The 13,573-nt window shown below is 41.8% G+C and overlaps 1 long non-coding RNA gene across 1 annotated transcript; it reads right to left on the minus strand.

Annotated features, from left to right (window-relative positions):
* Positions 1-12,279: 12,279 nt before the first annotated feature.
* LOC311124921 lies at positions 12,280-13,570 on the minus strand. Its single transcript, XR_014612821.1, has 3 exons — positions 12,896-13,570; positions 12,550-12,686; positions 12,280-12,358 (listed from the first exon to the last, which is right to left on the minus strand). It is a non-coding gene; the product is annotated as an uncharacterized lncRNA (long non-coding RNA).
* Between the last annotated feature and the right edge of the window lie 3 nt (positions 13,571-13,573).

The following is a 13,573-nucleotide window of genomic DNA, read 5'->3' on the forward strand; positions in this document are numbered from 1 at the left end:
CAACTAATGGGGGTAGAGGGAAACACACTCTCACACACATATAGCGACGGTCATCAAAATTGTTAAAAGGTTTTAGAAGCAATTCTAATAAATGGCCAATGGCCGAAGATACTCCAAACTTTTAGCATTTGTATAATCCATCAGATATGTTCTGAATTACAGCACATACAATACTTTACTGGCACGGACAAATAATGAATGGAGTTCAAGGATTTTGGTGTGAATTCAGGTATCACATTTATTGTACAATTTCAAATGAGATGTTGTATGTTTCTTGACGATGCATTATGCTGCCTTGTTGACAACATGACCGTGGGGTGCAGATTACTGTTTGATTTGAGAAAGGTGCTCCTCCCTCCCTGCTTTTGCCCGATGACGTGACGGCCCATTGTCCAGTTCAACCCGGGCCAGCGTAATAGATCTCACCTCAATAGCAGGATACCCTGTTTCGCATGTTATTTTGGCATTAATTCATGTCACATATCAGTTTGCAAACAATTAATAAAGCCGCATACAAACGTGTTCTCTTTCTTGCGTAAGGCAGCGCCTAAATGCAGGTGTTTCAGCCTCGCTCAGTGCTTTCTGGGGTGGTGGGGCAGCCAGCGGAATATACAGAGCGTATGCTTTGGTAATGTTCTCTAGTTGCGCCGTGATTGGTTCAGTGTTCTGTCACTCACTATATAACCGCAGAATTTGTATTTATTGTTAATTTAACTAGGCAAGTCAGTTAAGAACAAATTATAGATACAAGGTATCGGTGCTCATCGTTACACAACAAGTCGGAAATCACAAATTCAACAATGAGCGGTTTGGAAGGAATCAGTGGCTAACTGCAAGCGTTGCACATCACTCGCTATTTTGTTTGGTCCAAGTCTGGGTTTAAGGATTTAAAACATATGTCTGAAATGGTCTCTAGCAGTACAGAGAATCCTATTTCTCACAGATCCATCTGTATTGATAGGAACAGCCAGAGTCCCACCATGCTCCTGAGTCTGATGACCGGGAGTAGAAATACGCACAGTTCTCAGCTACACCACCATTAGGCTCTCCACTGTTCCAATACCTGTAGAAGAAACAACACATAGAATCAGGCTGTCCACTGTTCCAATACCTGTAGAAGAAACAACACATAGAATCAGGCTCTCTACTGTTCCAATACCTGTAGAAGAAACAACACATAGAATCAGGCTGTCCACTGTTCCAGTACCTGTAGAAGAAACAACACATAGAATCAGGCTCTCCACTGTTCCAATACCTGTAGAAGAAACAACACATAGAATCAGGCTCTCCACTGTTCCAATACCTGTAGAAGAAACAACACATAGAATCAGGCTGTCCACTGTTCCAATTCCTGTAGAAGAAACAACACATAGAATCAGGCTGTCCACTGTTCCAATACCTGTAGAAGAAACAACACATATAATCAGGCTGTCCACTGTTCCAATACCTGTAGAAGAAACAACACATAGAATCAGGCTGTCCACTGTTCCAGTACCTGTAGAAGAAACAACACATATAATCAGGCTGTCCACTGTTCCAATACCTGTAGAAGAAACAACACATAGAATCAGGCTGTCCACTGTTCCAATTCATGTAGAGGAAACAACACATAGAATCAGGCTGTCCACTGTTCCAATACCTGTAGAAGAAACAACACATAGAATCAGGCTGTCCACTGTTCCAATACCTGTAGAAGAAACAACACATAGAATCAGGCTGTCCACTGTTCCAGTACCTGTAGAAGAAACAACACATAGAATCAGGCTGTCCACTTTTCCAGTACCTGTAGAAGAAACAGCACACAGAATCAGGCTTTCCACTGTTCCAGTACCTGTAGAAGAAACAACACATAGAATCAGGCTGTCCACTGTTCCAGTACCTGTAGAAGAAACAACACATAGAATCAGGCTGTCCACTGTTCCAATACATGTAGAATAAAAAACACATAGAATCAGGATGTCCACTGTTCCAATACCTGTATAAGAAACAACACATAGAATCAGGCTGTCCACTGTTCCAATACCTGTAGAAGAAACAACACATATAATCAGGCTGTCCACTGTTCCAATACCTGTTGAAGAAACAACACATAGAATCAGGCTGTCCACTGTTCCAATACCTGTAGAAGAAACAACACATAGAATCAGGCTGTCCACTGTTCCAATACCTGTAGAAGAAACAACACATAGAATCAGGCTGTCCACTGTTCCAATACCTGTAGAAGAAACAACACATAGAATCAGGCTGTCCACTGTTCCTGTACCTGTAGAAGAAACAACACATAGAATCAGGCTGTCCCCTGTTCCAATACCTGTAGAAGAAACAACACATAGAATCAGGCTGTCCACTTTTCCAGTACCTGTAGAAGAAACAACACATAGAATCAGGCTGTCCACTGTTCCAGTACCTGTAGAAGAAACAACACATAGAATCAGGCTGTCCACTGTTCCAGTACCTGTAGAAGAAACAACACATAGAATCAGGCTGTCCACTGTTCCAATACATGTAGAATAAAAAACACATAGAATCAGGATGTCCACTGTTCCAATACCTGTAGAAGAAACAACACATAGAAATAGGCTGTCCACTGTTCAAATACCTGTAGATGAAACAACACATATAATCAGGCTGTCCACTGTTCCAACAACTGTAGAAGAAACAAAACATAGAATCAGGCTGTCCACTGTTCCAATACCTGTAGAAGAAACAAAACATAGAATCAGGCTGTCCACTGTTCCAATACCTGTAGAAGAAACAACACATAGAATAAGGCTGTCCACTGTTCCAGTACCTGTAGAAGAAACAACACATAGAATCAGGCTGTCCACTGTTCCAGTACCTGTAGAAGAAACAACACATAGAATCAGGCTGTCCACTGTTCCAATACCTGTAGAAGAAACAACACATAGAATCAGGCTGTCCACTGTTCCAATACCTGTAGAAGAAACAACACATAGAATCAGGCTGTCCACTGTTCCAATACCTGTAGAAGAAACAACACATAGAATCAGGCTGTCCACTTTTCCAGTACCTGTAGAAGAAACAACACATAGAATCAGGCTGTCCACTGTTCCAATACCTGTAGAAGAAACAACACATAGAATCAGGCTGTCCACTGTTCCAATACCTGTAGTAGGAACAACACATAGAATCAGGCTCTCCACTGTTCCAATACCTGTAGAAGAAACAACACATAGAATCAGGCTGTCCACTGTTCCTGTACCTGTAGAAGAAACAACACATAGAATCAGGCTGTCCCCTGTTCCAATACCTGTAGAAGAAACAACACATAGAATCAGGCTGTCCACTGTTCCAGTACCTGTAGAAGAAACAACACATAGAATCAGGCTGTCCACTGTTCCAGTAACTGTAGAAGAAACAACACATAGAATCAGGCTGTCCACTGTTCCAATACATGTAGAATAAAAAACACATAGAATCAGGATGTCCACTGTTCCAATACCTGTAGAAGAAACAACACATAGAATCAGGCTGTCCACTGTTCCAATACCTGTAGAAGAAACAACACATAGAATAAGGCTGTCCACTGTTCCAGTACCTGTAGAAGAAACAACACATAGAAACAGGCTGTCCACTGTTCCAGTACCTTTAGAAGAAACAACACATAGAATCAGGCTGTCCACTGTTCCAATAACTGTAGAAGAAACAACACATAGAATCAGGCTGTCCACTGTTCCAATACCTGTAGAAGAAACAACACATAGAATCAGGCTGTCCACTGTTCCAATACCTGTAGAAGAAACAACACATAGAATCAGGCTGTCCACTGTTCCAATACCTGTAGAAGAAACAACACATAGAATCAGGCTGTCCACTGTTCCAATACCTGTAGAAGAAACAACACATAGAATCAGGCTGTCCACTGTTCCAATACCTGTAGAAGAAACAACACATAGAATCAGGCTGTCCACTTTTCCAGTACCTGTAGAAGAAACAACACATAGAATCAGGCTGTCCACTGTTCCAGTACCTGTAGAAGAAACAACACATAGAATCAGGCTGTCCACTGTTCCAATACCTGTAGTAGGAACAACACATAGAATCAGGCTCTCCACTGTTCCAATACCTGTAGAAGAAACAACACATAGAATCAGGCTGTCCACTGTTCCTGTACCTGTAGAAGAAACAACACATAGAATCAGGCTGTCCCCTGTTCCAATACCTGTAGAAGAAACAACACATAGAATCAGGCTGTCCACTGTTCCAGTACCTGTAGAAGAAACAACACATAGAATCAGGCTGTCCACTGTTCCAGTAACTGTAGAAGAAACAACACATAGAATCAGGCTGTCCACTGTTCCAATACATGTAGAATAAAAAACACATAGAATCAGGATGTCCACTGTTCCAATACCTGTAGAAGAAACAACACATAGAATCAGGCTGTCCACTGTTCAAATACCTGTAGATGAAACAACACATATAATCAGGCTGTCCACAGTTCCAACAACTGTAGAAGAAACAAAACATAGAATCAGGCTGTCCACTGTTCCAATACCTGTAGAAGAAACAACACATAGAATAAGGCTGTCCACTGTTCCAGTACCTGTAGAAGAAACAACACATAGAAACAGGCTGTCCACTGTTCCAGTACCTTTAGAAGAAACAACACATAGAATCAGGCTGTCCCCTGTTCCAATACCTGTAGAAGAAACAACACATAGAATCAGGCTGTCCACTGTTCCAATACCTGTAGAAGAAACAACACATAGAATAAGGCTGTCCACTGTTCCAGTACCTGTAGAAGAAACAACACATAGAAACAGGCTGTCCACTGTTCCAGTACCTTTAGAAGAAACAACACATAGAATCAGGCTGTCCACTGTTCCAATAACTGTAGAAGAAACAACACATAGAATCAGGCTGTCCACTGTTCCAATACCTGTAGAAGAAACAACACATAGAATCAGGCTGTCCACTGTTCCAATACCTGTAGAAGAAACAACACATAGAATCAGGCTGTCCACTGTTCCAATACCTGTAGAAGAAACAACACATAGAATCAGGCTGTCCACTGTTCCAATACCTGTAGAAGAAACAACACATAGAATCAGGCTGTCCACTGTTCCAATACCTGTAGAAGAAACAACACATAGAATCAGGCTGTCCACTTTTCCAGTACCTGTAGAAGAAACAACACATAGAATCAGGCTGTCCACTGTTCCAGTACCTGTAGAAGAAACAACACATAGAATCAGGCTGTCCACTGTTCCAATACCTGTAGTAGGAACAACACATAGAATCAGGCTCTCCACTGTTCCAATACCTGTAGAAGAAACAACACATAGAATCAGGCTGTCCACTGTTCCTATACCTGTAGAAGAAACAACACATAGAATCAGGCTGTCCCCTGTTCCAATACCTGTAGAAGAAACAACACATAGAATCAGGCTGTCCACTGTTCCAGTACCTGTAGAAGAAACAACACATAGAATCAGGCTGTCCACTGTTCCAGTAACTGTAGAAGAAACAACACATAGAATCAGGCTGTCCACTGTTCCAATACATGTAGAATAAAAAACACATAGAATCAGGATGTCCACTGTTCCAATACCTGTAGAAGAAACAACACATAGAATCAGGCTGTCCACTGTTCAAATACCTGTAGATGAAACAACACATATAATCAGGCTGTCCACAGTTCCAACAACTGTAGAAGAAACAAAACATAGAATCAGGCTGTCCACTGTTCCAATACCTGTAGAAGAAACAACACATAGAATAAGGCTGTCCACTGTTCCAGTACCTGTAGAAGAAACAACACATAGAAACAGGCTGTCCACTGTTCCAGTACCTTTAGAAGAAACAACACATAGAATCAGGCTGTCCCCTGTTCCAATACCTGTAGAAGAAACAACACATAGAATCAGGCTGTCCACTGTTCCAGTACCTGTAGAAGAAACAACACATAGAATCAGGCTGTCCACTGTTCCAGTAACTGTAGAAGAAACAACACATAGAATCAGGCTGTCCACTGTTCCAATACATGTAGAATAAAAAACACATAGAATCAGGCTGTCCACTGTTCCAGTACCTGTAGAAGAAACAACACATAGAATCAGGCTGTCCACTGTTCCAGTAACTGTAGAAGAAACAACACATAGAATCAGGCTGTCCACTGTTCCAATACATGTAGAATAAAAAACACATAGAATCAGGATGTCCACTGTTCCAATACCTGTAGAAGAAACAACACATAGAATCAGGCTGTCCACTGTTCCAATACCTGTAGAAGAAACAACACATAGAATAAGGCTGTCCACTGTTCCAGTACCTGTAGAAGAAACAACACATAGAAACAGGCTGTCCACTGTTCCAGTACCTTTAGAAGAAACAACACATAGAATCAGGCTGTCCACTGTTCCAATAACTGTAGAAGAAACAACACATAGAATCAGGCTGTCCACTGTTCCAATACCTGTAGAAGAAACAACACATAGAATCAGGCTGTCCACTGTTCCAATACCTGTAGAATAAAAAACACATAGAATCAGGATGTCCACTGTTCCAATACCTGTAGAAGAAACAACACATAGAAATAGGCTGTTCACTGTTCAAATACCTGTAGATGAAACAACACATATAATCAGGCTGTCCACTGTTCCAACAACTGTAGAAGAAACAAAACATAGAATCAGGCTGTCCACTGTTCCAATACCTGTAGAAGAAACAAAACATAGAATCAGGCTGTCCACTGTTCCAATACCTGTAGAAGAAACAACACATAGAATAAGGCTGTCCACTGTTCCAGTACCTGTAGAAGAAACAACACATAGAATCAGGCTGTCCACTGTTCCAGTACCTGTAGAAGAAACAACACATAGAATCAGGCTGTCCACTGTTCCAATACCTGTAGAAGAAACAACACATAGAATCAGGCTGTCCACTGTTCCAATACCTGTAGAAGAAACAACACATAGAATCAGGCTGTCCACTGTTCCAATACCTGTAGAAGAAACAACACATAGAATCAGGCTGTCCACTTTTCCAGTACCTGTAGAAGAAACAACACATAGAATCAGGCTGTCCACTGTTCCAATACCTGTAGAAGAAACAACACATAGAATCAGGCTGTCCACTGTTCCAATACCTGTAGTAGGAACAACACATAGAATCAGGCTCTCCACTGTTCCAATTCCTGTAGAAGAAACAACACATAGAATCAGGCTGTCCACTGTTCCTGTACCTGTAGAAGAAACAACACATAGAATCAGGCTGTCCCCTGTTCCAATACCTGTAGAAGAAACAACACATAGAATCAGGCTGTCCACTGTTCCAGTACCTGTAGAAGAAACAACACATAGAATCAGGCTGTCCACTGTTCCAGTAACTGTAGAAGAAACAACACATAGAATCAGGCTGTCCACTGTTCCAATACATGTAGAATAAAAAACACATAGAATCAGGATGTCCACTGTTCCAATACCTGTAGAAGAAACAACACATAGAATCAGGCTGTCCACTGTTCCAATACCTGTAGAAGAAACAACACATAGAATAAGGCTGTCCACTGTTCCAGTACCTGTAGAAGAAACAACACATAGAAACAGGCTGTCCACTGTTCCAGTACCTTTAGAAGAAACAACACATAGAATCAGGCTGTCCACTGTTCCAATAACTGTAGAAGAAACAACACATAGAATCAGGCTGTCCACTGTTCCAATACCTGTAGAAGAAACAACACATAGAATCAGGCTGTCCACTGTTCCAATACCTGTAGAAGAAACAACACATAGAATCAGGCTGTCCACTGTTCCAATACCTGTAGAAGAAACAACACATAGAATCAGGCTGTCCACTGTTCCAATACCTGTAGAAGAAACAACACATAGAATCAGGCTGTCCACTGTTCCAATACCTGTAGAAGAAACAACACATAGAATCAGGCTGTCCACTTTTCCAGTACCTGTAGAAGAAACAACACATAGAATCAGGCTGTCCACTGTTCCAGTACCTGTAGAAGAAACAACACATAGAATCAGGCTGTCCACTGTTCCAATACCTGTAGTAGGAACAACACATAGAATCAGGCTCTCCACTGTTCCAATACCTGTAGAAGAAACAACACATAGAATCAGGCTGTCCACTGTTCCTGTACCTGTAGAAGAAACAACACATAGAATCAGGCTGTCCCCTGTTCCAATACCTGTAGAAGAAACAACACATAGAATCAGGCTGTCCACTGTTCCAGTACCTGTAGAAGAAACAACACATAGAATCAGGCTGTCCACTGTTCCAGTAACTGTAGAAGAAACAACACATAGAATCAGGCTGTCCACTGTTCCAATACATGTAGAATAAAAAACACATAGAACCAGGATGTCCACTGTTCCAATACCTGTAGAAGAAACAACACATAGAATCAGGCTGTCCACTGTTCAAATACCTGTAGATGAAACAACACATATAATCAGGCTGTCCACAGTTCCAACAACTGTAGAAGAAACAAAACATAGAATCAGGCTGTCCACTGTTCCAATACCTGTAGAAGAAACAACACATAGAATAAGGCTGTCCACTGTTCCAGTACCTGTAGAAGAAACAACACATAGAAACAGGCTGTCCACTGTTCCAGTACCTTTAGAAGAAACAACACATAGAATCAGGCTGTCCCCTGTTCCAATACCTGTAGAAGAAACAACACATAGAATCAGGCTGTCCACTGTTCCAGTACCTGTAGAAGAAACAACACATAGAATCAGGCTGTCCACTGTTCCAGTAACTGTAGAAGAAACAACACATAGAATCAGGCTGTCCACTGTTCCAATACATGTAGAATAAAAAACACATAGAATCAGGCTGTCCACTGTTCCAGTACCTGTAGAAGAAACAACACATAGAATCAGGCTGTCCACTGTTCCAGTAACTGTAGAAGAAACAACACATAGAATCAGGCTGTCCACTGTTCCAATACATGTAGAATAAAAAACACATAGAATCAGGATGTCCACTGTTCCAATACCTGTAGAAGAAACAACACATAGAATCAGGCTGTCCACTGTTCCAATACCTGTAGAAGAAACAACACATAGAATAAGGCTGTCCACTGTTCCAGTACCTGTAGAAGAAACAACACATAGAAACAGGCTGTCCACTGTTCCAGTACCTTTAGAAGAAACAACACATAGAATCAGGCTGTCCACTGTTCCAATAACTGTAGAAGAAACAACACATAGAATCAGGCTGTCCACTGTTCCAATACCTGTAGAAGAAACAACACATAGAATCAGGCTGTCCACTGTTCCAATACCTGTAGAAGAAACAACACATAGAATCAGGCTGTCCACTGTTCCAATACCTGTAGAAGAAACAACACATAGAATCAGGCTGTCCACTGTTCCAATACCTGTAGAAGAAACAACACATAGAATCAGGCTGTCCACTGTTCCAATACCTGTAGAAGAAACAACACATAGAATCAGGCTGTCCACTTTTCCAGTACCTGTAGAAGAAACAACACATAGAATCAGGCTGTCCACTGTTCCAGTACCTGTAGAAGAAACAACACATAGAATCAGGCTGTCCACTGTTCCAATACCTGTAGTAGGAACAACACATAGAATCAGGCTCTCCACTGTTCCAATACCTGTAGAAGAAACAACACATAGAATCAGGCTGTCCACTGTTCCTGTACCTGTAGAAGAAACAACACATAGAATCAGGCTGTCCCCTGTTCCAATACCTGTAGAAGAAACAACACATAGAATCAGGCTGTCCACTGTTCCAGTACCTGTAGAAGAAACAACACATAGAATCAGGCTGTCCACTGTTCCAGTAACTGTAGAAGAAACAACACATAGAATCAGGCTGTCCACTGTTCCAATACATGTAGAATAAAAAACACATAGAATCAGGATGTCCACTGTTCCAATACCTGTAGAAGAAACAACACATAGAATCAGGCTGTCCACTGTTCAAATACCTGTAGATGAAACAACACATATAATCAGGCTGTCCACAGTTCCAACAACTGTAGAAGAAACAAAACATAGAATCAGGCTGTCCACTGTTCCAATACCTGTAGAAGAAACAACACATAGAATAAGGCTGTCCACTGTTCCAGTACCTGTAGAAGAAACAACACATAGAAACAGGCTGTCCACTGTTCCAGTACCTTTAGAAGAAACAACACATAGAATCAGGCTGTCCCCTGTTCCAATACCTGTAGAAGAAACAACACATAGAATCAGGCTGTCCACTGTTCCAGTACCTGTAGAAGAAACAACACATAGAATCAGGCTGTCCACTGTTCCAGTAACTGTAGAAGAAACAACACATAGAATCAGGCTGTCCACTGTTCCAATACATGTAGAATAAAAAACACATAGAATCAGGGTGTCCACTGTTCCAATACCTGTAGAAGAAACAACACATAGAATCAGGCTGTCCACTGTTCCAATACCTGTAGAAGAAACAACACATAGAATAAGGCTGTCCACTGTTCCAGTACCTGTAGAAGAAACAACACATAGAAACAGGCTGTCCACTGTTCCAGTACCTTTAGAAGAAACAACACATAGAATCAGGCTGTCCACTGTTCCAATAACTGTAGAAGAAACAACACATAGAATCAGGCTGTCCACTGTTCCAATACCTGTAGAAGAAACAACACATAGAATCAGGCTGTCCACTGTTCCAATACCTGTAGAAGAAACAACACATAGAATCAGGCTGTCCACTTTTCCAGTACCTGTAGAAGAAACAACACATAGAATCAGGCTGTCCACTGTTCCAGTACCTGTAGAAGAAACAACACATAGAATCAGGCTGTCCACTGTTCCAATACCTGTAGTAGGAACAACACATAGAATCAGGCTCTCCACTGTTCCAATACCTGTAGAAGAAACAACACATAGAATCAGGCTGTCCACTGTTCCAATACCTGTAGAAGAAACAACACATAGAATCAGGCTGTCCACTGTTCCAATACCTGTAGAAGAAACAACACATAGAACCAGGCTGTCCACTGTTCCAATACCAGTAGAAGAAACAACACATAGAATCAGGCTGTCCATTGTTCCAATACCTGTAGAGGAAACAACACATAGAATCAGGCTGTCCACTGTTCCAATACCTGTAGAAGAAACAACACATAGAATCAGGCTGTCCACTGTTCCAATACCTGTAGAAGAAACAACACATAGAATCAGGCTGTCCACTGTTCCAATACCTGTAGAAGAAACAACAAATAGAATCAGGCTGTCCACTTTTCCAGTACCTGTAGAAGAAACAACACATAGAATCAGGCTGTCCACTGTTCCAGTACCTGTAGAAGAAACAACACATAGAATCAGGCTGTCCACTGTTCCAATACCTGTAGTAGGAACAACACATAGAATCAGGCTCTCCACTGTTCCAATACCTGTAGAAGAAACAACACATAGAATCAGGCTGTCCACTGTTCCAATACCTGTAGAGGAACAACACATAGAATCAGGCTCTCCACTGTTCCAATACCTGTAGAAGAAACAACACATAGAATCAGGCTGTCCACTGTTCCAATACCTGTAGAAGAAACAACACATAGAATCAGGCTGTCCACTGTTCCAATACCTGTAGAGGAAACAACACATAGAATCAGGCTGTCCACTGTTCCAATACCTGTAGAAGAAACAACACATAGAATCAGGCTGTCCACTGTTCCAGTACCTGTAGAAGAAACAATACATAGAATCAGGCTGTCCACTGTTCCAGTACCTGTAGAAGAAACAACACATAGAATCAGGCTGTCCACTGTTCCAATACCTGTAGAAGAAACAACACATAGAATCAGGCTGTCCACTGTTCCAATACCTGTAGAAGAAACAACACATAGAACCAGGCTGTCCACTGTTCCAATACCAGTAGAAGAAACAACACATAGAATCAGGCTGTCCACTGTTCCAATACCTGTAGAAGAAACAACACATAGAATCAGGCTGTCCACTGTTCCAATACCTGTAGAAGAAACAACACATATAATCAGGCTGTCCACTGTTCCAGTACCTGTAGAAGAAACAACACATATAATCAGGCTGTCCACTGTTCCAATACCTGTAGAAGAAACAACACATAGAATCAGGCTGTCCACTGTTCCAATACCTGTAGAAGAAACATCACATAGAATCAGGCTGTCCACTCTTCCAATACCTGTAGAAGAAACAACACATAGAATCTGGATGTCCAGTCAGAGCCTAATACTCTGAACAGTGATTTCATAATGACACAGATTTAAATAAATGTCTTACGTTTGGGTCCGTACTGTGTTGTCCACCCATTTCCAGGTCCCCTCAGTAACAGAGTCAGTCAGACCAATCCAGACATATTTCTTTACTCCACATAACCAATTGACAAATGTCTGTAGTTGTGGGAGAGAGACAACATTATTAATACTTAGCCATTACCTCTCTCTGTCTCTCTCTCTCTCTCTCTCTCTCTCTCTCTCTCTCTCTCTCTCTCTCTCTCTCTCTCTCTCTCTCTCTCTCTCTCTCTCTCTCTCTCTCTCTCTCTCTCTCTCTTTCTCTCTCTCTCTTTCTCTCTCTCACACACCTGTTTGTCTTGGCTGTTGATGATCACCAGGTCTGCTCCGTTATCTCTGCAGTCCTGTCTGCTCCTCTCCCAGGTGTTCTTCTTAGTAGAGATGTAGTAACATCGGCTACCAAGCTTCTTCCATCCTTGCGGACACTCTTTAAGTTGAAAATGTCTCGCTTTAGTCACTTTAATATCACATTGAATTAAGTCTCAATCAAACACTCAAGGAAGACAGGGCACTAACTAATGGTCGGTTTGGAAGTCATAGATTTTTCCTTTAATGTAAGTTGAATTGCCTGTTTATAAGTGGCATGTGAACTACAGAGACTGTCAAACAGAACAGTCATTAGACAACATCCCTCACCTTTCTCAACCAAAGATTGTTTCAGACGTTCTGTCTCTTTCTTTAGTTGTTCTCTCTCTTTGGTCAGGGTGTTGTATCTGGTCTGTAGCTGGTCTCTCTCTTTGGTCAGAGTGTTGTAACTGGTCTGAAGATGGTATCTCTCTTTGGTCAGAGTGTTGTAACTGGTCTGAAGATGGTCTCTCTCTTTGGTCAGGGTGTTGTATCTGGTCTGTTGCTGGTCTCTCTCTTTGGTCAGGGTGTTGGAACTGATCTGCAACTGGTCTCTCTCATTGGTCAGGGTGTTGTATCTGGTCTGTAGCTGGTCTCTCTCTTTGGTCAGAGTGTTGTTTCTGGTCTGTAGCTGGTCTCTCTCTTTGGTCAGAGTGTTGGATCTGGTCTGTAGCTGGTCTCTCTCTTTGGTCAGGGTGTTGTATCTGGTCTGTTGCTGGTCTCTCTCTTTGGTCAGGGTGTTGTATCTGGTCTGTTGCTGGTCTCTTTCTTTGGTCAGGGTGTTGGAACTGATCTGCAACTGGTCTCTCTCTTTGGTCAGGGTGTTGTAACTGATCTGCAACCGGTCTCTCTCTTTGGTCAGGGTGTTGTATCTGGTCTGTAGATGGTCTCTCTCTTTGGTCAGGGTGTTGTATCTGGTCTGTTGCTGGTCTCTCTCTGTAGTCAGGGTGTTATAGCTGGTCTGTAACT

This window comes from Coregonus lavaretus, assembly GCF_964263955.1.
Source record: "Coregonus lavaretus genome assembly, contig: HAP1_SCAFFOLD_1242, whole genome shotgun sequence".
In the NCBI taxonomy this organism is placed as follows: Eukaryota; Metazoa; Chordata; class Actinopteri; order Salmoniformes; family Salmonidae; genus Coregonus; species Coregonus lavaretus.